This window comes from Myxine glutinosa, chromosome 2 (genome assembly GCF_964187855.1).
Source record: "Myxine glutinosa chromosome 2, kmMyxGlut1.1, whole genome shotgun sequence".
NCBI lineage: Eukaryota > Metazoa > Chordata > Myxini > Myxiniformes > Myxinidae > Myxine > Myxine glutinosa.
Window position 1 is genome coordinate 46,207,693 of NC_136262.1, and position 23,811 is coordinate 46,231,503.

Sequence of the window (23,811 nt, forward strand, 5' to 3'; positions counted from 1 at the left end):
GCTGACAGTCAGCCCCTGAGTGGTAACCCCGTCGGAGCACATGGGCAATGGCGGCTAACCAAGCCGGAGTGAGGACGCACACTCCCCGCGCCGCGCCGCGCCGCCCCCCTCTGTTGTTGTAGTTGTTGTTGTAGTTCCATGAGATGATGGGAGGATGCGGAGATCAGGTTGTGGGGAGGTATTGGGAGGTCCTAAACTCACTACTGGTGCCATACAATCACATTCTGGTGCAACGAAGAGTCAGAATTAATGGAAACGAGTCCTTGACTGACATAGACTAAGAATAACTAGCAAGATGTCCTATAGTTGTCTACGTGAGATGCGGTGAACCTGGGCACGACATTTAATGGGGGAAAAAGGGGAAGGTCGGTTCTACAGAGTGTTGTTTACAGACAATGGGACTAGGGAATGGGGGATTGGGGATAGTTGGGGAGTATTGGGGAAATAGGGGAATATTTACAAGCGGATATGGATGGAGGCCAAATCCCATATCCGCAACATTGCACCCTTCTCTACCTCGGGGCGTCCCGACCCGATAAATCTTTACCTACGTTAGTGTGGCACTCAGATGTAGTTCCCTCTACTATTAACTCTACCCTGAGTGCGACAGTTTTACAGATGTTCACAAATGAGTAAATATGTCCCCCTGCGACGTTGCACCCTTCTCCTCACAGAAACACACCCACAGGATAACCGAATCGCGGAAAGAATTCTCAAACTAAACATACAGCCGGTAGGGAGCATTATTTACACAAGACTACACTGATATTTACACTACGATCCAGGACCTGTTTTTGGAGGAACACATGCAGATGTTATGCATAGAGAGAGCACGCATGCCAGCATCGATACACCAACCCACGAGTGCCCTGTGGCCTTACGGCCTTTAATAATGTGCAGAGCACCCCATCCAAGCACCAAAAGCACCACCCCATCATGTACAGTCAGCACCATCCGGTGCACCAATAAAGTGTTCAACAATCACCGGTGGTGTCGCAGCCGGCCGATGTTCTGCCGCTGGTCTTGCCTTCGTGTGGTGCACTTGGCCTTCTGGCTTCTTTAAAAAAATAGAGAAAGGCGCCAACCGCGTCCATTTCTTTATTGTGGCCGTCAGGGGGCCAACTATTAGTGGTTCACCTGTCTGGCATAGGTGCCACGTTGACCCATAGGTCCATCGATGGGTGGTGCTTGCCCGCAAAAGAACTGCGGTCCATGGTGGGCGGCCACAAAAATTGCGGTCCATATTGTGTATCGATCCAGGCAGCAAACAGCGAAAGTACAGGCCCACAACTGCGGAGCCAGCACCTCTCTCTCCTCTCTCTCTGCCCCAAAGCCAGATCCTCGGAGGTGGGAGACAAAAGAAGAAGACAAGTGAGTAAGGTGGTAAGGGCGCAAAAGTGCACGCAATACAAGATGATGCACACTGGGGGCACATGGGAACCAGGTGAGACAGGTACGTTCCTACCGTACGCCCCCCCCCCCCACCAGGTAACCTACATTGCCCCTCCCTTACCCCTTACTGTATCCACAAAACACAACACTACCCATAAACATCTACTTTACAAATCAACAAACGTCCCTACTGTCTTCCCCGTTCCTCCCATAAACCAAATTCGTCTTCTCTCCCTCCTAACCAATCAAATTTGCTATTTCCAACTCTCATCACAATTTGCCATCTCCAACTCATCATCAGTCCCTCCTAGGGAGGGAGAGATGGAATCACCCCAATGTCTCATCCACGTCGTGATGCGTCTCACAAATCCAACAGCAATTCTCTTTTCCTGCACACAGAACAAAGAAAACACAGGTGTGGAGTCATCATCACCACAGGTAAGTGGCTGCGTATGGTGCGACAGGTTCATCAATCCTAACTATTTCCTAAATGACTTTAACAACTTTACATTACCCGGGGTCTTTCTCCTGCCAAACCATTGGCCCTCTTACACTATGGGTTCTAAAAACCAATTCCCATTGACCAAACTGTGGTGCTTTTCAATTTGGGGTCTCACTCCCCCGATTCATCTCCCAGTGCCCTCGCACAATTTCTGGGCCGCGACGTGTAGCTCTCCCCGCAGGTCTACCCACCTGCACACCTCCACCACTGCAGTTGCCTCCGAGCTTACCTGCTCCTTACCCTAACCTAACTACCTGGGGAAGGCCCTCTGGCGCTCTCCCCACTCAGTGCCCTCTCTGGCACTGGGCTACCCGGGTCCGTCCTCCGGATCCTCGGGCCCCACTGACACTAACGGCTCCCAGAGCCCACCTGCGGCCTCACCTGGCCGACATCCTCACAGTGGTGGAGTGCCCAACCAACTACACACACTAACAGGCTACACGCCCAGCCATTTACACAACACTAATGCACCCATCCGCAATACCATTCTGCAACCGCACCACAAATGCCAATATCCAACCACAATTTACCTATACCCTCTACCTAACACTTACACTACCCACCCCGGGTATCCGTGATGGGGGTCCACTCTTCCCCCATTCACACCTTCGCACCATGCACACCACTCCGTACCACTTACTCCAACTCTCTCCACACACCTGTACTTGCACACCTGTGCTCTCACTCCTGGTGCCACCTGCACCCTTCTCTCCCCAAGCGCATTCGCGCTGATCCACAACACTCACTACTCATCCACTGCTCCACACACCTGTCCAGTTCTCCCACAGCATCATCTCATCTAACTACTCCCTTCTGAAACTTGCGCTTCCCAGTCGTCCCTTTAAACTATTGCGCTCCCTCGTCATTATCATCCACTCTAATCTACCTGCGTCCCCACTACAGGTATCAGTCACTAACTAATCTTAACGTCACCTAATGTCATCTTCTAGGGCCCTATCAATATCCTAACCCACCCGGGCTAGTTTTCACTGCCATACACCCCATAATCTATAGCTCCTTTGCCACACCTGGGAAGGGTGGCAGGGATGCCACCCTTACCCACCGGGCCCATCGCTCACTACCAATTTTGCACATCAAATTTCAACAAATCAAAAATTTGCCAATCACTACCCATCATCTGCCAATCATTACTGCCAATCCTTTGCCAATCATCAAATTTTGTTTTTTTCTAATTTTGGGTCCAAAACACTAACCTCATCACACAGTCTACTCACTAATGCCTCTCGGTGCACCAATTCCTGTCCAAAGCCCGGCTTCGTAAAGCCAAGCCATGAATGCGGGTTGTTTGGTGCCAGCGGCTGGATACGTCCGGCATTCGGTGCAGGGACGGGGGCTTACCCGTGCCGAGATCCCACGCACCATCTCGGCACGGAGCCATCCAATGTCCCGCTCTCTACCTGCCGGCACGTCTCACCAAAAAGTGGTCGCCATGACGACCCTTCCTATCGGCCTGCCCGCTCCGCCTAGTGGAGCCCGGACGCGGCCGTTCCACGCGAGGCCCAGCGTGGATCGCGCACGGCGGTCCTTTCAAACCCGCCGTGGCTCGGATCCCCGCTGGTTCTCGCGGCACGCGAAGCCCGGCACGCACCGAGGGCCCGATTCGGCTAAAAGTCGCTCTAACCTCTAACCCGGTTACCTTCGATGCCTCACCTGCATGCTTACACCCCGCAGCCCGTTCCTTGCTCACACATCCAGCCGTTTCCATGCTCCTCGTACCTTTCCTTACACACCTCGGTACACTCATTCCACTCACAGCCTTGGTCACACACCTGACCACCGAGCACCTTGGCACACATTCGTCGCTCGCACACCTCACCAACACACCTCTTCGCGCCCCTTCCTCGGTCACCTCCTCTGTGACAATCACAGGTGTGCCCTCACTCGCACACCCCACCACGTGCCTCACTACCAATTCCAGCGTGCATTCCCACTCACGCTCTACCATTCCAGGTGTGCATCCTTCCATTCTAGGTGTACATCCTCGCTCACCTGTCATAACCAACTCACGCTCCGTTTCACTCTCACTACTCTCACCTCCACTCTTGACAGCGCACTCTTTCCTCATGCACCCGTCCGTTACACACCTCTCTCGCGCACACTCTTGCGCACACTCTCCCATCACTCCCTCTGTAACACTTACCACACCGCGCTTCCATGTGCTCCCTCGCACACGCGCTACGACCGACTCACTCTCGCCAGCACCCTCACTCCTTGGCACGCACTTTTTCCTCACACACCCCAGAGTCGGACTTTCTCGCACACCTCCTTTTTCGCACACCAGACCTGTCGCACACTTCACCAACGGCCTCTCACGAACACCCGGGTCCATCTCGACCCCCAAGCTTCTTAAATCCCCTGGCGCATCATACGCACGACCATATTGGTCACCACTTACACCGGGTCCTCTTTCTCTTCGCTTCTCCTCCATCACCTGCGAATCCCTCATCCGGTTAATGAGCACATCATCACGATCCAAACACAGACTTTGGACCAATTCTTTTACCTCCTCTTTTATCTTTTTCTTATCCTCTCTCCGTCGCTTCTTAATTTCGCTCACCCCTTCTTCCACTTCTTCTAATTTCTGCTTCACCTCTTTTATGTCCCGGTACGTCTCCTCAAGCGCATCCTCTAAGGCTACCTTGACCGTTTCCATGTGTGTCCTCACCTGCCGGTCCTTCGTCTCCATTACCTCTGTCACCTCGTCCAACCTCGTTGTCAGTCCCTCACGTACCATCTGACATTCCCTCTTCGTCGCTATCAAGTCATCTTTCAGTTCTTTCTGTGTCGCTTTTAACCCTCCTAATACTGCAGTGTTCCTTTGAACCTGCTCCGTTACTTCTTTTTGTCCCTCCGTCAGCTGTTCTACTCCCAGCGTCAACTCCTCTATACCCCCTTGCAATTTTACAGTCCCCTTTCTCACCTCCTTCTCCATGCGCTCCTTACAGTGCCTCACCTCCTCGCGCACTCCTCCGACCTCCTCACTCACTCCTCTTCTGATCTCCTCTCCCATCACTTGCATCTCCTGCCCAGATGCCACCCTCATCTGCTCCATTTCCTCCCTGTGAGCATCCAGTTTGGTTTCTACCCCCATTCTAACCCCCTCTATCTGCTGCCCCATTTGTTTAACTTCCCTTTCCGCTTGGTCCCTCATGTCCCTCAATTTGCCTTCCATACTGTTTTCTAACCCCTCTAACCCCTTTTGCATCCCTTCCATTTGATTCTCTTGAGCGGCCATTCTGTTTTCTACCCCCATTAACCCCTCCTGTATTTCCCCTAATCTATTGTCTAATCCCTCTATTCTACTCCCTAACCCTCCGATCTGGGCCCCCATTTGGCCCTCCAATCGCTCACCCTGAGCATCCATCCAGTTCCCCATTACCCCCATTTGGTTTCCCAACCGCTCACCCAATCGCTCAATTTGGCTCCCCATACTCATCTGTACAGCTGCCTGTAGCTGCGCAATGAGGGCCTGCATGTCAATCGGCTGCATGTTGAAGCCCGTTGATACAGCGGGCTCGGCTACCGCGCGCTCGTGCGAGGCGCCATTTTGCGCGCCCGTAACCTCGTGCGCGACGACGCCATTTTGCGACCCTGCTACCCTCACTGCTTCGCTCTCCTCATGTCCCTCATTTTGGTCCTGGATCGACCCTGCCTCACTCTCCTCTACCGGAACCCAGCCGTCTTGGTCTGCCATAGCGCGACTTTCAAAATTCGGGTTTTTTTTTTTTTTTTTTGTAAAACACAATCAAATTTCGCCGTTATAATTTCGAGCGCATGAAACGCGCTCCGGATCGAATCCCACTTCCCGACACCAAATGTTACAGACGCGGTTTTGGATGTTAGTTTACCGAGCAGTTTGGTATGACCGCGTCTGCACAGTTTACCCGATTACACTCGAACGTTGGCCAAATCGCGCTATGCTAAATCAATGAAGGAAAGGACACAACGGCTGGGATTAAATGACACGACACCAGGGGTACAGATCTCAAGACCTCCGGAGGAGGTTATAATATTTGTATGCAGAACGTTTTAGATTACACGGACAAGAGGTACAGCATAGGAAGGTGGGCACTTAAACACGGTCTTATATTAGCCCCGACAGACCACAGATAAACGGGACAAGACTGACTCACACAGGGATTGATGGCAAGGAAGGGCAGAATCGATGGCTCAAGGTGCACCTTGGCTCAGGGACAGGATCCACACGGTCCGGTCCAGATATGCGGGGAGGTATCGTCGCGCTGGAGGTGGCGTCTGTTTCTCCTCAAGCTGGGGGCGCATCTCACGTCACCTCCGGTAAGTGGCTGCGTATATCCAGCGGGGAGTGACACGCCCTCGGCTCGTTAGCTCCGCCCCAGATGGAATCGGCCCGCCGCTTCTTATTGGGTGCGGGGGGTTACCGGGCTCCGCCCTTGACGAGGGGCTGACAGTCAGCCCCTGAGTGGTAACCCCGTCGGAGCACATGGGCAATGGCAGCTAACCAAGCCGGAGTGAGGACGCACACTCCCCGCGCCGCGCCGCGCTGCCCCCCTCTGTTGTTGTAGTTGTTGTTGTAGTTCCATGAGATGATGGGAGGATGCGGAGATGAGGTTGTGGGGAGGTATTGGGAGGTCCTAAACTCACTACTGGTGCCATACAATCACATTCTGGTGCAACGAAGAGTCAGAATTAATGGAAACGAGTCCTTGACTGACATAGACTAAGAATAACTAGCAAGATGTCCTATAGTTGTCTACGTGAGATGCGGTGAACCTGGGCACGACATTGAATGGGGGAAAAAGGGGAAGGTCGGTTCTACAGAGTGTTGTTTACAGACAATGGGACTAGGGAATGGGGGATTGGGGATAGTTGGGGAGTATTGGGGAAATAGGGGAATATTTACAAGCGGATATGGATGGAGGCCAAATCCCATATCCGCAACAAGAATAAGAATAATCATTAATCTTAAGAATAAGAATAATTATTAATGTTATGAATAAGAATAATTATTAATGTCAAGAATATGAATAATCATTAATGTCAAGAATAAGAATAATTATTAATCAAGAATAAGAATAATCATTAATGTCAAGAATAAGAATAATTATTAATCAAGAATATGAAAAATTATTAATCAAGAATAAGAAAAAGTATTAATCAAGAATAAGAATAATTATTAATGGCAAGAATAAGAATTAATTATTAATGTCAAGAATAAGAATAATTATTAAAGTCAAGCATAAGAATAATCATTAATGTCAAGAATAAGAATAATTATTAATCAAGAATAAGAATAATTATTAATCAAGAAAAAGAATAATTATTAATCAAGAAAAAGAAGAATTATTAATCAAGAATAAGAATAATTATTAATCAAAAATAAGAATAACTATTAATCAAGAACAAGAATAATTATTAATATCAAGAATAATATCAAGAATAAGAATAATTATGAATGTCAAGAATCTTACTATAATTCAGCAAATGTCCGTCCGTCTGTCTGTCTGTCTGTCCGTTCGAAGGTACGGTAAAAACTGCTGAACCGATCGCAACGATATTTTGGGTGGGTAATCCTGGGATCTCCAGGAGTAAAATAGGCTGTTTAGTTTTCCCAATTTCAGCTTTGGTCTCCAGCATTCTCAGGTTTGGACTCCCGCATAACATTCGCGTTCGCATAATATTCATTGTGACGGTGTTTTCATTGTGACGATGTTGTTTTCCCGGGTGCCGCACAAACGGCTGCACCGATCAAACTCGGTGACCTCGGACAAAGACCTTTTATAAGGACACAGGTTGAATCCCTGCTTGAGAGAATTCTAACCCATTTCAACTGAAGGAAACACGTATCGGGAGTACATACGACATAGCGATTGTGAACACGATTATCGATCACGATTCACTATCACGATCATCACGATCATAGTGTATCGATCACTGTGGGACATTTGGTGAATTGTAGTAAGATACTGTTTAGATTTTGATGATTTGCGTGTGATATGATTTAACGGATGTTTATATGAATCATTTAAAATAAAAAAAAGCCTTCAATTTCTTACATTTTGCCTTTTCATTTGGGCTTCCCAATTGAAAACCCGCCCGTAGGGTGGGTACCATTGCTAGTAATAATAATTGAAAAATCAAGAATAAGAATAATTAATTATTAATCAAGAATAAGAATAATCATTAATGTCAAGAATAAGAATAATTTATTAATCAAGAATAAGAATAATTATTAATGTCAAGAATAAGAATAATTATTAATCAAGAATAATTATTCTTGAGGTCAACATAGGTCAATGGTAAACCACTTAGGTGATATTTCTAAAATCGTCAATTTTCATCCGATTGACTTGAAATTTGAACTGGATTTGCATCTCCGGTCACTTCATTCAACCACCAAGTATTTGAGGTAAAACGGTCAACTTTTTGACCAGGGTTAAAAACATCAGCCAAATTTCCAAAATCGTCAATTTTCATCCGATTGACTTGAAATTTGAAGAGGATTTGCAAACTCGGCCTTGAATTTAACCACCACTAATTGTTGAGGTCAACATATGCCAAAAGGTCAAAATAGGCCAAAGGTAAACAACTTATTTGAGGGATTTCACAAGTATCGTGCCATGCACGACATATTGTTTGTCTGTCTGTGTGTCTGCCTGTGAACAGGATATCTCAATAAGTTATGGACGGATTTGGACGAAACTTGGTGGACAGATTGGGTGTGTGGCAAGGAAGAATTGATTCGATTTTGGTGCAGTTCCGAATCCGGATATGAGAATTTTTAAATTCTTAAGTGATTCTTGACCATTGAGCGATTAGGGCCAAAAACAATAAGTAACATGATATTTCAAAAAGTTATGGACGAGTTATGACAAAACTTGGTGGATGAGTTGGATAAGTGTAAATAACAAGCTGATTAGATTTTGGTTGAGGTCCGAATCCAGATTCGGCCTATCTGTGGGATACAAAACGTAAACTGTTCAACCTGGTGGAGGTATGCACTCTACCGAGTGCCGTTCTAGTTTCATATTGGTTCAGCCATCCTGTAGGCCAGAAATTTACCGATTAACTCGTGAAATACTCCGTGTTTTGGCGTGCACCCAGGGGGCCAAATGGGTTTAACAGACATGGCATGCTGTAAAAGGTTGGCTGCCAAAAATTATATCTATATACTGTATATCTAGGAACAAAATGTATATGGACAACCTTGCCAACAGGCTATTGGAAATCTGTAGGAATCCTCTATACAACCTGACCCTATACGCGAATACGGCGCCTTTAGCGGCGATCAGCCATTATGGTTTCTCCATTTTCCTTGAGCAATGATGAAGGAAAAACTTAAATCTAACAAACCAAGTATATTGTCGTGTGACTGCTCTCAGTTAACACTGGCAGAGTCACGGAAGGCAATCGAGTGCTACTCCGAGGCGTTCAGTTCAGATGCGAATTTTTATACACGGGGGAAGAAAGGGATGGGAAAACCGAAGGGGCTTCCTTGTCGCGATTTCCCAAACCTGCGAAAAATAAACTCAAACAAAACGGGTTTAAATGTACAAAAAGAAACAAGTTTATTAAAACGGATGCCGATACCAAGAAAACGCGAGGATAAACTAAGTTTATAAACGGGACGTCCCCCACACCAGACTTGAACACAGACGAAGGGAAGAATAACCTGGAAAATAATGGGGTGTGTGTGCACTTAGCTCCAATCACTGGTGGGATCTCGTCAGGGTCGTCAAAAGTCGTCCGGGGGGCTGGCGACGTTGCGCACGAAGCACGTGCGTTGGCGGGAACCAGGCCCCATTGCTCCCTTTCGTGCTCGTACACTCGTCCACATGCCGCCTCTCCCATCAACTGTAGCTCTCAATCCCAGACGCCAGGGGAACAGGGGAACGACGAGATGATGCCGGCACACAACCTCTTGCACCGAGGTCCAGGAGGTCAATACAGGAGAGTAGAATCGTCAGCGCACAGCCGTCCACGGTCACCCAGAACCCGAGCAGTCCAAAAGGATTGGGAGAACAAGAAAGCACGAGAACAAGAAGGGCCACGAGCAAGAGGGAGAAGAGGAAGAATCCTGGCCAGACGCGGTTTTTACGTCCCACCTCTGACATCATTGGCGCTTCTCTTCCAATCACCTCAGGCCAACACCACAGGCTCAGCTCTCCACCACTCACACTCAGTCCCAGATCTGATGTCGTCGGTCGTACTTTGCCAATCAGCGAGTCCCTTCTTACCCCGGCCTTCCTGTTGGTCAACTCCTGCCCAATCACTGTCCTTCTGGGCATGGCTCTTTGTCTGCCTTTACCGATGTGTCCCTGCCAGTCGGGATTGTCAGCCCTAGTGCTTGATGCCTGGATTCCGGTTGGTTTTTATTGATATTTAGTGCAATTTAATGGGCACTTCCTGCGCTACGTGTCTAATGCGCTGCCACAAGGGACAACATGTAGATCACAGAGGTTTGACGAACAAGGTATAATTTACCCTTATTCCCTAAGCTAGTTAACATGCCCCATTCTTCGTAATAGGGAGAGATATACACTTATCCGACATCCGGGCTAAACAATAATTACCTATTACCTTGCCTTCTTCACGGGTTGCCTTCTTCAAGGTTCTTCTTCTTCACGACAATCGGAGCTACCTATACAAATCTATCTGATCTAAAGTCATCACTACCCCACCGACATAACAATATCATAAATAAATTGTTATTACTCCCTGAACCATTTACATCTCAATATCAAGGCATATTTTGGGGCATAACATGAAAGAATTGTTCTAAAGGCACGCTCAATCTTGAATTTAATTGTTTTGTTTGTTAGCGTAACATTAGAAGACTCATTTCTGTGGTGCTGTTAGTTATCACTTTCTGATTCACTGCTGCTGTCAAAGGTGGCAGTGTAGTGGGCACGGCTGAACTTTTTCGATCCCTGACAGCGGCAGCCTATATAACAGGCAATGTTCTTCTTCCCACATGAGCAGTTTGTGTGGCAGCACTTGGTGCAGCCACAGGAGATCGTCTGCATCATCTGCTGTGGCCAAGTCGGGTGTGTGGATTGTATGGGTACCAGCTTTCCATCATCCACGGCCTACCCATAGTCCTCACATGGCTCGACACTCGGCTTGAAAATGTGAGCACTCTTGTGGATTGCAGTTGCTAATGCCGCACGTTTGAGATGTTGTTGGAATGCGTTATCTGTGGGCAGGAGCAGCTTCAGTAGAGTCGACTTGTTGTTTCGGAACTTGTGTACTCGGAGCTTTCCAAGTTCTGAGCTCTCGAAGTTATCACACTTGTCGGTATATACAGCGACCACAAGCTCCTTTGCCTGGTTGATTACATCTGCTGTGATCCGAGCGGGACCTTGATCATCGTCTGCAAAGTCTTCCAACGCCGAGATGTCGGTTGTCTTGCTTCTGTATGAAGGCAGAGTAATTATGTGTGCTTCTTCTTTGCCCCAAAATATGCCTTGATATTGAGATGTAAATGGTTCAGGTACTAATAACAATTTATTTATGATATATTTGGTTTGTTAGATTTAAGTTGTTCCTTCATCATTGCTCAAGGAACATGGCTAAACCATGATGGCTGATCGCCGCTAAAGGCACCATATTCGCGAAAAGGGTCATGTTGTATAGAGGCTTCCTACATATTTCCAGTAGCTTGTTGGCAAGGTTGTCCATATACATTTCGTTTCTAGGTAGATATAGATATGATTTTTGGTAGCCACTCTTTTACAGCACGCCATGTCTGTTTTTCCAAAAAAAAAGACTGGTTTGGCCCCCTGGGTAGTGTGACATTCACCTCATAGCTCCAGTCCTACCATCCTTGTATCACAACCAAGCTGTGTATACTGGGCACTTGTGTAGTGGATGTTGCGTATGTTAATTGTCTTGGAACTTTGTCACCTTTTCCAAACAAACGTTGGAAGATTTTCAAGCAACGAGCAGGGCGTTGGGATGCCTTTTAGCCAACTCCTGTGTGGCAGCCCGGCCTGTGGAAGGAAACATGCTGTCATCTGCGTGTGACTTTCAACAGGTCAGTTTGACCAACAAAGTGTCTTGTGATAACAAGGCCGGAGCTAACGCAAAAAGAGCAAGCTCAATGCAAGCTCCAAACAGGTTGAACCAAGATGTTAAAACCTTTCAGTCTCTATATGCTTAGTCGGGGTTCTTCTTCGGGAGTAATGCATTCGTTCGTGTGTGTGTGTGTGTGTGTGTGTGTGTGTGTGTGTGTGTGTGTGTGTGTGTGTGTGTGTGTGTGTGTTCGTGAACAAGATATGTGGAAAAGTTCTGAACGGATTTGGATGAAAGTTAGTGGGATGATTGCCCTTGGGATAAGGAAGAATTGATTAGTTTTTGGTGAAGCTCAGGATATTAATCTGGATCCAGGAATTTTTTGAAGGATTTTTACAATTGGAAGATAGGGCTCATTTTTTTTTTTACATTATCCTCTATATATTCTATATTTAACATTGTTATATGAAAATAGTTTTCATATTTGTTGTAAATGTAGTTTAAACTCGTGGTTATGCGTTAGAGCAGTGTATTTTTTTTAGCAGTGTCGTCTTCAATGTTCATTTTTTAAATCTAATAGACATATTCTGTCATTTTAAAACCACCAAAGTGTGTATTAGGTTTCCCCGTTTCATAAAATGTATCGTTTGATACATATAATGCTTTAAAACGGTTTTTTGGGGGGTTTTTTTTTTTCCCCCCTCAGAAGAGATATCAACATTTCGCTCAGCGAATGTCATTCGCGGTGTCAGTATTTGATGAACTTATGAAGACTTAGTTCCAGATTTGTCAATGGCTGAGGTATATTAACAAACGAATAAAACAGATTTCGCAAAATTCCAACTTTTTTTTAAAAGATCGCATATTCACCCACTGATCTCTATACTAACTGGATAGGAAGGGAAGCTCATTTTTTGAAGCCATTTGTCCGCCATCTTTGTTCCCCCACGATTCCCCAAAACGAATGTCATTTACCGATGTAATGTGATTCCTCTTCTTCATTCAAATCGACCGCTGCGGTTTTTATAACCGTAATCAGCATACGATGGCATTTCATAAATCCTGTAATAATGCTTTTTCAACCCTGGAATGGATTAAAATCAATTCGGAATGGAATAAAATAAAGTGGGAAGGTGGAATTTTCGTAGGAAATATGCTGATAATTAAATATTAAATTCTTTAAATTCCCTCTAATTAAATATTAAATATAAAATAAATTAAATATTCTAATAATAAATAATAATATTAAATATTAAATAATTAATTAATTAAATATAATTAAATAGATTAAATTAAATATTAAATAATATTAATATTAAATATTAATAGTAATTAAATTTCTTTAAAAATTTAATGAATATGAAAATAGGACTGCGTTTACTTTTTCATGGCTGATAATATAACATGGATCTGCAAAATAAATTGGTATGTGAATACTTGTATTGTGGCGGACACAAAAGCCCACTGGCGTGGTGACATCATTCCGCGCACCAAGTGGGCGGTGGCCACGCCCGAGGGGTAGGCGTGGCCTCATGATATACACCGGGCGCGCAGCCCGGAGCGGGCCAGTGTTACTGTGAGCTCCTGAAATAAAGACGCTTATAAGTTACCGCTTGTCCGCTTCCTCCTTGCTCGCAAGCAGCGCGCGTAACGCCGCGCTTTAGTATACCATATTAGTGGTCAAGTGTTGGTTTTGTTTTGTTTTGTTTTTTCATTCCACATGGCACAATATTCTTACTGAAGTGAGTACCATTGAAAATAAATTGCATCCATTTATCAAAGAATCAGAATCAGAAGAGTATTAGTCTAGTAGGAAGACTAGGTCCCCCTGCACCCCCCGGAGATATACTTCTAATCAGTGTTTCTAGATTGGAAAAAATGTGTAGAAAATGACTAGCTATGGCCCCAAGCTGAAAAAATGTCCCACATACCATTTTTATGCAAATTACTGCTGCAAATTTTATGCAAAATTATGCAAATTTTATGCAAATTTTTGATGAGGAGTAGAGTTGAGGGGTCTTTGAGGGCTTCATCGAGGTGCTCTCGGTTGCAAGACTGGGTCATTCTGAGAAGCACAGCAGGGTCAGAGATCATGATGTTCTCCTCCTCAGTGAATCTCTCCATCAACAGCCTCTCCATTGCCTCACACACTGTTTTGAGGCAAAAGAGGGACTTTGCGTAGGCCTTTCCACTGAGAACACCTTTGAGAGATCCACTTGTTACTAGTTGTGCCTCAAAGAGAATCTCTGCATATCCAGAACCACGCATCTTGTGTCCAGTGAGCATCCCGATGTAGTTCATGGATGTGTGGAAGGGTCCAATCGTTACTACATGACTAGCAAATTCATTTGGCCAGCGCCAGATGATGGGAAGGGCTTTCATGCAGACACCCAGATCAAATGTATTCAGGACCCATCTCTGACCCACCTCAGCAGTTGCTGCCTCGGAACGCTTCAGTAGCTCACGAACAACTGCGTTGTCTGTGATCGGTCTGTGCCTGGTGCCTGCATGGCATGGCAATGGCCTGCAGCCTGTGCCTGGGCTAGGGGGTTTCACCTCTGCAACTGGTTCTCCCCCACCCAGCAAATCAACAGTCGACTACTGCACGCCTATCCACCAACCGATCACAGACAACGCAGTTGTTCGTGAGCTACTGAAGCGTTCCGAGGCAGCAACTGCTGAGGTGGGTCAGAGATGGGTCCTGAATACATTTGATCTGGGTGTCTGCATGAAAGCCCTTCCCATCATCTGGCGCTGGCCAAATGAATTTGCTAGTCATGTAGTAACGATTGGACCCTTCCACACATCCATGAACTACATCGGGATGCTCACTGGACACAAGATGCGTGGTTCTGGATATGCAGAGATTCTCTTTGAGGCACAACTAGTAACAAGTGGATCTCTCAAAGGTGTTCTCAGTGGAAAGGCCTACGCAAAGTCCCTCTTTTGCCTCAAAACAGTGTGTGAGGCAATGGAGAGGCTGTTGATGGAGAGATTCACTGAGGAGGAGAACATCATGATCTCTGACCCTGCTGTGCTTCTCAGAATGACCCAGTCTTGCAACCGAGAGCACCTCGATGAAGCCCTCAAAGACCCCTCAACTCTACTCCTCATCAAAAATTTGCATAAAATTTGCATCATTTTGCTTAAAATTTGCAGCAGTAATTTGCATAAAAATGGTATGTGGGACATTTTTTCAGCTTGGGGCCATAGCTAGTCATTTTCTACACATTTTTTCCAATCTAGAAACACTGATTAGAAGTATATCTCCGGGGGGTGCAGGGGGACCTAGTCTTCCTACTAGACTATATAGTGAAAACAAACTTCTGAGTTATACTTCTGGGCAGAGAAACATGATGGTCATAGTAAATATTTTTGTTATTCTCCTCCAAGACGTCAGGATATTGCCAAATTATGATAAATTATAATCACAGAATATAAAATAGAAACATGTGTGCAGGACGGCATCTTTCCTCACAGCAACTTGCTGTCTAAAGTCAATTTGAATCGAATGTTTTGTTGAAATTCCGATGAAATTATTTTATAAAATATAGCAGGCATTGTCTTTTGATAAAGACAATGAACGGACGCAGATTTTCTGGGGGAACCAATATGGCGACAAATCTACTTCTGGTGACTTCACAGCGAATGGACCGATTAGCGTTGATTTGGCGTCGAGCCTCCAATCCAGTTAGTATAGAGACCAGTGTATTCACACAGGGTTGTGAGAGGCTGAAGAAGAAGAAACCTCGCATGGGCTTCCCAGACCAAAAAATAATTCTGGCTCTGCGATTTTCAGGTTTATTTATCTATATATCTGGGCAGTGTCTGTTGTCACTGAACTACTCCCTCAAACTTTTGTTTCCGTGGTTGTGAAATGTTTTTAATAACGTGGTGGTGGTTTTGAATCACGTGGTGGTGAGGTATTTTGAATTATGTGGTGGTGAGGTGTAAAATGACGTGGTGGTGAGGTGTTTTTAAATCACGTGGCTGTGAGGTGTTTTTAATATCGTGTTTTGTGGCTGTGAGGTGTTTTTAATATCATGTTTTGTGGCTGTGAGGTGTTTTTAATTTCGTGTTTTGTGGCTGTGAGGTGTTTTTAATATCATGTTTTGTGGCTGTGAGGTGTTTTTAATATCATGTTTTGTGGCTGTGAGGTGTTTTTAATTTCATGTTTTGTGGCTGTGAAGTGTTTTTAATATCATGTTTTGTGGCTGTGAGGTGTTTTTAATATCATGTTTTGTGGCTGTGAGGTGTTTTTAATATCGTGTTTTGTGGCTGTGAGGTGTTTTTAATATCATGTTTTGTGGCTGTGCGGTGTTTTTAATATCGTGTTTTGTGGCTGTGCGGTGTTTTTAATATCGTGTTTTGTGGCTGTGAGGTGTTTTTAATATCATGTTTTGTGGCTGTGAGGTGTTTTTAATATCATGTTTTGTGGCTGTGAGGTGTTTTTAATATCGTGTTTTGTGGCTGTGCGGTGTTTTTAATATCGTGTTTTGTGGCTGTGAGGTGTTTTTAATATCCTGTTTTGTGGCTGTGAGGTGTTTTTAATATCGTGTTTTGTGGCTGTGCGGTGTTTTTAATATCGTGTTTTGTGGATGTGAGGTGTTTTTAATATCGTGTTTTGTGGCTGTGAGGTGTTTTTAATATCGTGTTTTGTGGCTGTGAGGTGTTTTTAATATCATGTTTTGTGGCTGTGCGGTGTTTTTAATATCGTGTTTTGTGGCTGTGAGGTGTTTTTAATATCATGTTTTGTGGCTGTGAGGTGTTTTTAATATCGTGTTTTGTGGCTGTGAGGTGTTTTTAATATCATGTTTTGTGGCTGTGCGGTGTTTTTAATATCGTGTTTTGTGGCTGTGAGGTGTTTTTAATATCGTGTTTTGTGGCTGTGAGGTGTTTTTAATATCATGTTTTGTGGCTGTGAGGTGTTTTTAATATCGTGTTTTGTGGCTGTGAGGTGTTTTTAATATCGTGTTTTGTGGCTGTGAGGTGTTTTTAATATCGTGTTTTGTGGCTGTGAGGTGTTTTTAATATCATGTTTTGTGGCTGTGAGGTGTTTTTAATATCGTGTTTTGTGGCTGTGAGGTGTTTTTAATATCGTGTTTTGTGGCTGTGAGGTGTTTTTAATTTCATGTTTTGTGGCTGTGAGGTGTTTTTAATATCATGTTTTGTGGCTGTGCGGTGTTTTTAATTTCGTGTTTTGTGGCTGTGAGGTGTTTTTAATATCATGTTTTGTGGCTGTGAGGTGTTTTTAATATCATGTTTTGTGGCTGTGAGGTGTTTTTAATATCATGTTTTGTGGCTGTGAGGTGTTTTTAATATCGTGTTTTGTGGCTGTGAGGTGTTTTTAATATCGTGTTTTGTGGCTGTGAGGTGTTTTTAATTTCATGTTTTGTGGCTGTGAGGTGTTTTTAATATCATGTTTTGTGGCTGTGCGGTGTTTTTAATTTCGTGTTTTGTGGCTGTGAGGTGTTTTTAATATCATGTTTTGTGGCTGTGAGGTGTTTTTAATATCATGTTTTGTGGCTGTGAGGTGTTTTTAATATCATGTTTTGTGGCTGTGAGGTGTTTTTAATATCATGTTTTGTGGCTGTGAGGTGTTTTTAATATCGTGTTTTGTGGCTGTGAGGTGTTTTTAATATCATGTTTTGTGGCTGTGAGGTGTTTTTAATATCGTGTTTTGTGGCTGTGAGGTGTTTTTAATATCATGTTTTGTGGCTGTGAGGTGTTTTTAATATCGTGTTTTGTGGCTGTGAGGTGTTTTTAATATCATGTTTTGTGGCTGTGCGGTGTTTTTAATTTCGTGTTTTGTGGCTGTGAGGTGTTTTTAATATCATGTTTTGTGGCTGTGAGGTGTTTTTAATATCATGTTTTGTGGCTGTGAGGTGTTTTTAATTTCGTGTTTTGTGGCTGTGAGGTGTTTTTAATATCATGTTTTGTGGCTGTGAGGTGTTTTTAATTTCGTGTTTTGTGGCTGTGAGGTGTTTTTAATATCATGTTTTGTGGCTGTGAGGTGTTTTTAATATCGTGTTTTGTGGCTGTGAGGTGTTTTTAATATCGTGTTTTGTGGCTGTGAGGTGTTTTTAATATCGTGTTTTGTGGCTGTGAGGTGTTTTTAATATCATGTTTTGTGGCTGTGAGGTGTTTTTAATATCGTGTTTTGTGGCTGTGAGGTGTTTTTAATATCATGTTTTGTGGCTGTGAGGTGTTTTTAATATCGTGTTTTGTGGCTGTGAGGTGTTTTTAATATCATGTTTTGTGGCTGTGCGGTGTTTTTAATTTCGTGTTTTGTGGCTGTGAGGTGTTTTTAATATCATGTTTTGTGGCTGTGAGGTGTTTTTAATATCATGTTTTGTGGCTGTGAGGTGTTTTTAATTTCGTGTTTTGTGGCTGTGAGGTGTTTTTAATATCATGTTTTGTGGCTGTGAGGTGTTTTTAATTTCGTGTTTTGTGGCTGTGAGGTGTTTTTAATATCATGTTTTGTGGCTGTGAGGTGTTTTTAATATCGTGTTTTGTGGCTGTGAGGTGTTTTTAATATCATGTTTTGTGGCTGTGCGGTGTTTTTAATTTCGTGTTTTGTGGCTGTGAGGTGTTTTTAATATCATGTTTTGTGGCTGTGAGGTGTTTTTAATATCATGTTTTGTGGCTGTGAGGTGTTTTTAATTTCGTGTTTTGTGGCTGTGAGGTGTTTTTAATATCATGTTTTGTGGCTGTGCGGTGTTTTTAATATCGTGTTTTGTGGCTGTGAGGTGTTTTTAATATCATGTTTTGTGGCTGTGCGGTGTTTTTAATTTCGTGTTTTGTGGCTGTGAGGTGTTTTTAATATCATGTTTTGTGGCTGTGAGGTGTTTTTAATATCATGTTTTGTGGCTGTGAGGTGTTTTTAATTTCGTGTTTTGTGGCTGTGAGGTGTTTTTAATATCATGTTTTGTGGCTGTGAGGTGTTTTTAATTTCGTGTTTTGTGGCTGTGAGGTGTTTTTAATTTCGTGTTTTGTGGCTGTGAGGTGTTTTTAATATCGTGTTTTGTGGCTGTGAGGTGTTTTTAATATCGTGTTTTGTGGCTGTGCGGTGTTTTTAATTTCGTGTTTTGTGGCTGTGCGGTGTTTTTAATATCGTGTTTTGTGGCTGTGAGGTGTTTTTAATATCATGTTTTGTGGCTGTGAGGTGTTTTTAATTTCGTGTTTTGTGGCTGTGAGGTGTTTTTAATTTCGTGTTTTGTGGCTGTGAGGTGTTTTTAATATCGTGTTTTGTGGCTGTGAGGTGTTTTTAATTTCGTGTTTTGTGGCTGTGAGGTGTTTTTAATATAGTGTTTTGTGGCTGTGAGGTGTTTTTAATATCATGTTTTGTGGCTGTGAGGTGTTTTTAATTTCGTGTTTTGTGGCTGTGAGGTGTTTTTAATTTCGTGTTTTGTGGCTGTGAGGTGTTTTTAATATCGTGTTTTGTGGCTGTGAGGTGTTTTTAATTTCGTGTTTTGTGGCTGTGAGGTGTTTTTAATTTCGTGTTTTGTGGCTGTGAGGTGTTTTTAATTTCGTGTTTTGTGGCTGTGAGGTGTTTTTAATTTCGTGTTTTGTGGCTGTGAGGTGTTTTTAATATCATGTTTCGTGGCTGTGAGGTGTTTTTAATATCGTGTTTTGTGGCTGTGAGGTGTTTTTAATATCGTGTTTTGTGGCTGTGAGGTGTTTTTAATATCATGTTTTGTGGCTGTGAGGTGTTTTTAATATCGTGTTTTGTGGCTGTGAGGTGTTTTTAATATCATGTTTTGTGGCTGTGCGGTGTTTTTAATATCATGTTTTGTGGCTGTGAGGTGTTTTTAATATCATGTTTTGTGGCTGTGAGGTGTTTTTAATATCATGTTTTGTGGCTGTGAGGTGTTTTTAATTTCGTGTTTTGTGGCTGTGAGGTGTTTTTAATATCATGTTTTGTGGCTGTGAGGTGTTTTTAATATCATGTTTTGTGGCTGTGAGGTGTTTTTAATATCATGTTTTGTGGCTGTGAGGTGTTTTTAATTTCGTGTTTTGTGGCTGTGAGGTGTTTTTAATATCATGTTTTGTGGCTGTGAGGTGTTTTTAATTTCGTGTTTTGTGGCTGTGAGGTGTTTTTAATATCATGTTTTGTGGCTGTAAGGTGTTTTTAATATCGTGTTTTGTGGCTGTGAGGTGTTTTTAATATCATGTTTTGTGGCTGTGCGATGTTTTTAATTTCGTGTTTTGTGGCTGTGAGGTGTTTTTAATATCATGTTTTGTGGCTGTGAGGTGTTTTTAATATCATGTTTTGTGGCTGTGAGGTGTTTTTAATTTCGTGTTTTGTGGCTGTGAGGTGTTTTTAATATCATGTTTTGTGGCTGTGAGGTGTTTTTAATTTCGTGTTTTGTGGCTGTGAGGTGTTTTTAATATCGTGTTTTGTGGCTGTGAGGTGTTTTTAATATCGTGTTTTGTGGCTGTGAGGTGTTTTTAATATCGTGTTTTGTGGCTGTGAGGTGTTTTTAATATCGTGTTTTGTGGCTGTGAGGTGTTTTTAATTTCGTGTTTTGTGGCTGTGAGGTGTTTTTAATTTCGTGTTTTGTGGCTGTGAGGTGTTTTTAATTTCGTGTTTTGTGGCTGTGAGGTGTTTTTAATTTCGTGTTTTGTGGCTGTGAGGTGTTTTTAATATCGTGTTTTGTGGCTGTGAGGTGTTTTTAATTTCGTGTTTTGTGGCTGTGAGGTGTTTTTAATTTCGTGTTTTGTGGCTGTGAGGTGTTTTTAATATCGTGTTTTGTGGCTGTGAGGTGTTTTTAATTTCGTGTTTTGTGGCTGTGAGGTGTTTTTAATATCGTGTTTTGTGGCTGTGAGGTGTTTTTAATTTCGTGTTTTGTGGCTGTGAGGTGTTTTTAATTTCGTGTTTTGTGGCTGTGAGGTGTTTTTAATTTCGTGTTTTGTGGCTGTGAGGTGTTTTTAATATCGTGTTTTGTGGCTGTGAGGTGTTTTTAATTTCGTGTTTTGTGGCTGTGAGGTGTTTTTAATTTCGTGTTTTGTGGCTGTGCGGTGTTTTTAATATCTTGTTTTGTGGCTGTGAGGTGTTTTTAATATCGTGTTTTGTGGCTGTGAGGTGTTTTTAATTTCGTGTTTTGTGGCTGTGAGGTGTTTTTAATTTCGTGTTTTGTGGCTGTGAGGTGTTTTTAATTTCGTGTTTTGTGGCTGTGAGGTGTTTTTAATATCATGTTTTGTGGCTGTGAGGTGTTTTTAATATCGTGTTTTGTGGCTGTGAGGTGTTTTTAATTTCGTGTTTTGTGGCTGTGCGGTGTTTTTAATATCGTGTTTTGTGGCTGTGAGGTGTTTTTAATATCGTGTTTTGTGGCTGTGAGGTGTTTTTAATTTCATGTTTTGTGGCTGTAAAGTGTTTTTAATATCGTGTTTTGTGGCTGTGAGGTGTTTTTAATATCGTGTTTTGTGGCTGTGAGGTGTTTTTAATTTCATGTTTTGTGGCTGTGAGGTGTTTTTAATATCGTGTTTTGTGGCTGTGAGGTGTTTTTAATATCGTGTTTTGTGGCTGTGAGGTGTTTTTAATTTCATGTTTTGTGGCTGTGAGGTGTTTTTAATATCGTGTTTTGTGGCTGTGAGGTGTTTTTAATTTCGTGTTTTGTGGCTGTGAGGTGTTTTTAATATCGTGTTTTGTGGCTGTGAGGTGTTTTTAATTTCGTGTTTTGTGGCTGTGAGGTGTTTTTAATTTCGTGTTTTGTGGCTGTGAGGTGTTTTTAATATCGTGTTTTGTGGCTGTGAGGTGTTTTTAATATCGTGTTTTGTGGCTGTGAGGTGTTTTTAATATCGTGTTTTGTGGCTGTGAGGTGTTTTTAATATCGTGTTTTGTGGCTGTGAGGTGTTTTTAATATCGTGTTTTGTGGCTGTGAGGTGTTTTTAATATCGTGTTTTGTGGCTGTGAGGTGTTTTTAATTTCGTGTTTTGTGGCTGTGAGGTGTTTTTAATTTCGTGTTTTGTGGCTGTGAGGTGTTTTTAATTTCGTGTTTTGTGGCTGTGAGGTGTTTTTAATATCATGTTTTGTGGCTGTGAGGTGTTTTTAATATCGTGTTTTGTGGCTGTGAGGTGTTTTTAATTTCGTGTTTTGTGGCTGTGCGGTGTTTTTAATATCGTGTTTTGTGGCTGTGAGGTGTTTTTAATATCGTGTTTTGTGGCTGTGAGGTGTTTTTAATTTCATGTTTTGTGGCTGTAAAGTGTTTTTAATATCGTGTTTTGTGGCTGTGAGGTGTTTTTAATATCGTGTTTTGTGGCTGTGAGGTGTTTTTAATTTCATGTTTTGTGGCTGTGAGGTGTTTTTAATATCGTGTTTTGTGGCTGTGAGGTGTTTTTAATATCGTGTTTTGTGGCTGTGAGGTGTTTTTAATATCGTGTTTTGTGGCTGTGAGGTGTTTTTAATATCGTGTTTTGTGGCTGTGAGGTGTTTTTAATATCGTGTTTTGTGGCTGTGAGGTGTTTTTAATTTCATGTTTTATCGCTGTGAGATGTTTTTAATATCGTGTTTTGTGGCTGTGAGGTGTTTTTAATTTCGTGTTTTGTGGCTGTGAGGTGTTTTTAATTTCATGTTTTGTGGCTGTGAGGTGTTTTTAATTTCATGTTTTGTGGCTGTAAAGTGTTTTTAATTTCGTGTTTTGTGGCTGTGAGGTGTTTTTAATTTCGTGTTTTGTGGCTGTGAGGTGTTTTTAATTTCGTGTTTTGTGGCTGTGAGGTGTTTTTAATTTCATGTTTTGTGGCTGTGAGGTGTTTTTAATTTCGAGTTTTGTGGCTGTGAGGTGTTTTTAATTTCATGTTTTGTGGCTGTGAGGTGTTTTTAATTTCGAGTTTTGTGGCTGTGAGGTGTTTTTAATATCGTGTTTTGTGGCTGTGAGGTGTTTTTAATTTCGTGTTTTGTGGCTGTGAGGTGTTTTTAATTTCGAGTTTTGTGGCTGTGAGGTGTTTTTAATTTCGTGTTTTGTGGCTGTAAAGTGTTTTTAATATCGTGTTTTGTGGCTGTGAGGTGTTTTTAATTTCATGTTTTGTGGCTGTGAGGTGTTTTTAATTTCGTGTTTTGTGGCTGTGAGGTGTTTTTAATTTCATGTTTTGTGGCTGTGAGGTGTTTTTAATTTCATGTTTTGTGGCTGTAAAGTGTTTTTAATTTCGTGTTTTGTGGCTGTGAGGTGTTTTTAATATCGTGTTTTGTGGCTGTGAGGTGTTTTTAATTTCGTGTTTTGTGGCTGCGAGGTGTTTTTAATTTCGTGTTTTGTGGCTGTGAGGTGTTTTTAATTTCGTGTTTTGTGGCTGTAAAGTGTTTTTAATTTCGTGTTTTGTGGCTGTGCGGTGTTTTTAATTTCGAGTTTTGTGGCTGTGAGGTGTTTTTAATTTCGTGTTTTGTGGCTGTGAGGTGTTTTTAATTTCGTGTTTCGTGGCTGTGAGGTGTTTTTAATTTCGTGTTTCGTGGCTGTGAGGTGTTTTTAATTTCGTGTTTTGTGGCTGTGAGGTGTTTTTAATATCATGTTTTGTGGCTGTGAGGTGTTTTTAATATCATGTTTTGTGGCTGTGAGGTGTTTTTAATTTCGTGTTTTGTGGCTGTGAGGTGTTTTTAATTTCGTGTTTTGTGGCTGTGAGGTGTTTTTAATATCATGTTTTGTGGCTGTGAGGTGTTTTTAATATCGTGTTTTGTGGCTGTGAGGTGTTTTTAATATCGTGTTTCGTGGCTGTGAGGTGTTTTTAATTTCGTGTTTCGTGGCTGTGAGGTGTTTTTAATTTCGTGTTTTGTGGCTGTGAGGTGTTTTTAATTTCGTGTTTTGTGGCTGTGAGGTGTTTTTAATTTCGAGTTTTGTGGCTGTGAGGTGTTTTTAATATCGTGTTTTGTGGCTGTGAGGTGTTTTTAATTTCATGTTTTGTGGCTGTGAGGT

General features: G+C 42.8%; 1 protein-coding gene across 4 annotated transcripts in view; it reads left to right on the plus strand.

The window, feature by feature from the left end:
• LOC137421844 (alpha-tocopherol transfer protein-like) overlaps nucleotides 1–23,811 on the plus strand; it is a 116,772-nt gene that overhangs the window by 5,599 nt on the left and 87,362 nt on the right. For 2 of the 4 annotated variants that reach the window (XM_078773230.1, XM_078773229.1), the window contains one exon: nucleotides 10,877–11,025. The exons of the other annotated variants lie outside the window; for them this stretch is intronic. The gene's annotated coding sequence lies outside the window, so the exon portion shown is untranslated. The remainder of the gene's footprint in view (nucleotides 1–10,876; nucleotides 11,026–23,811) is intronic. 4 annotated transcript variants of the gene reach the window in all.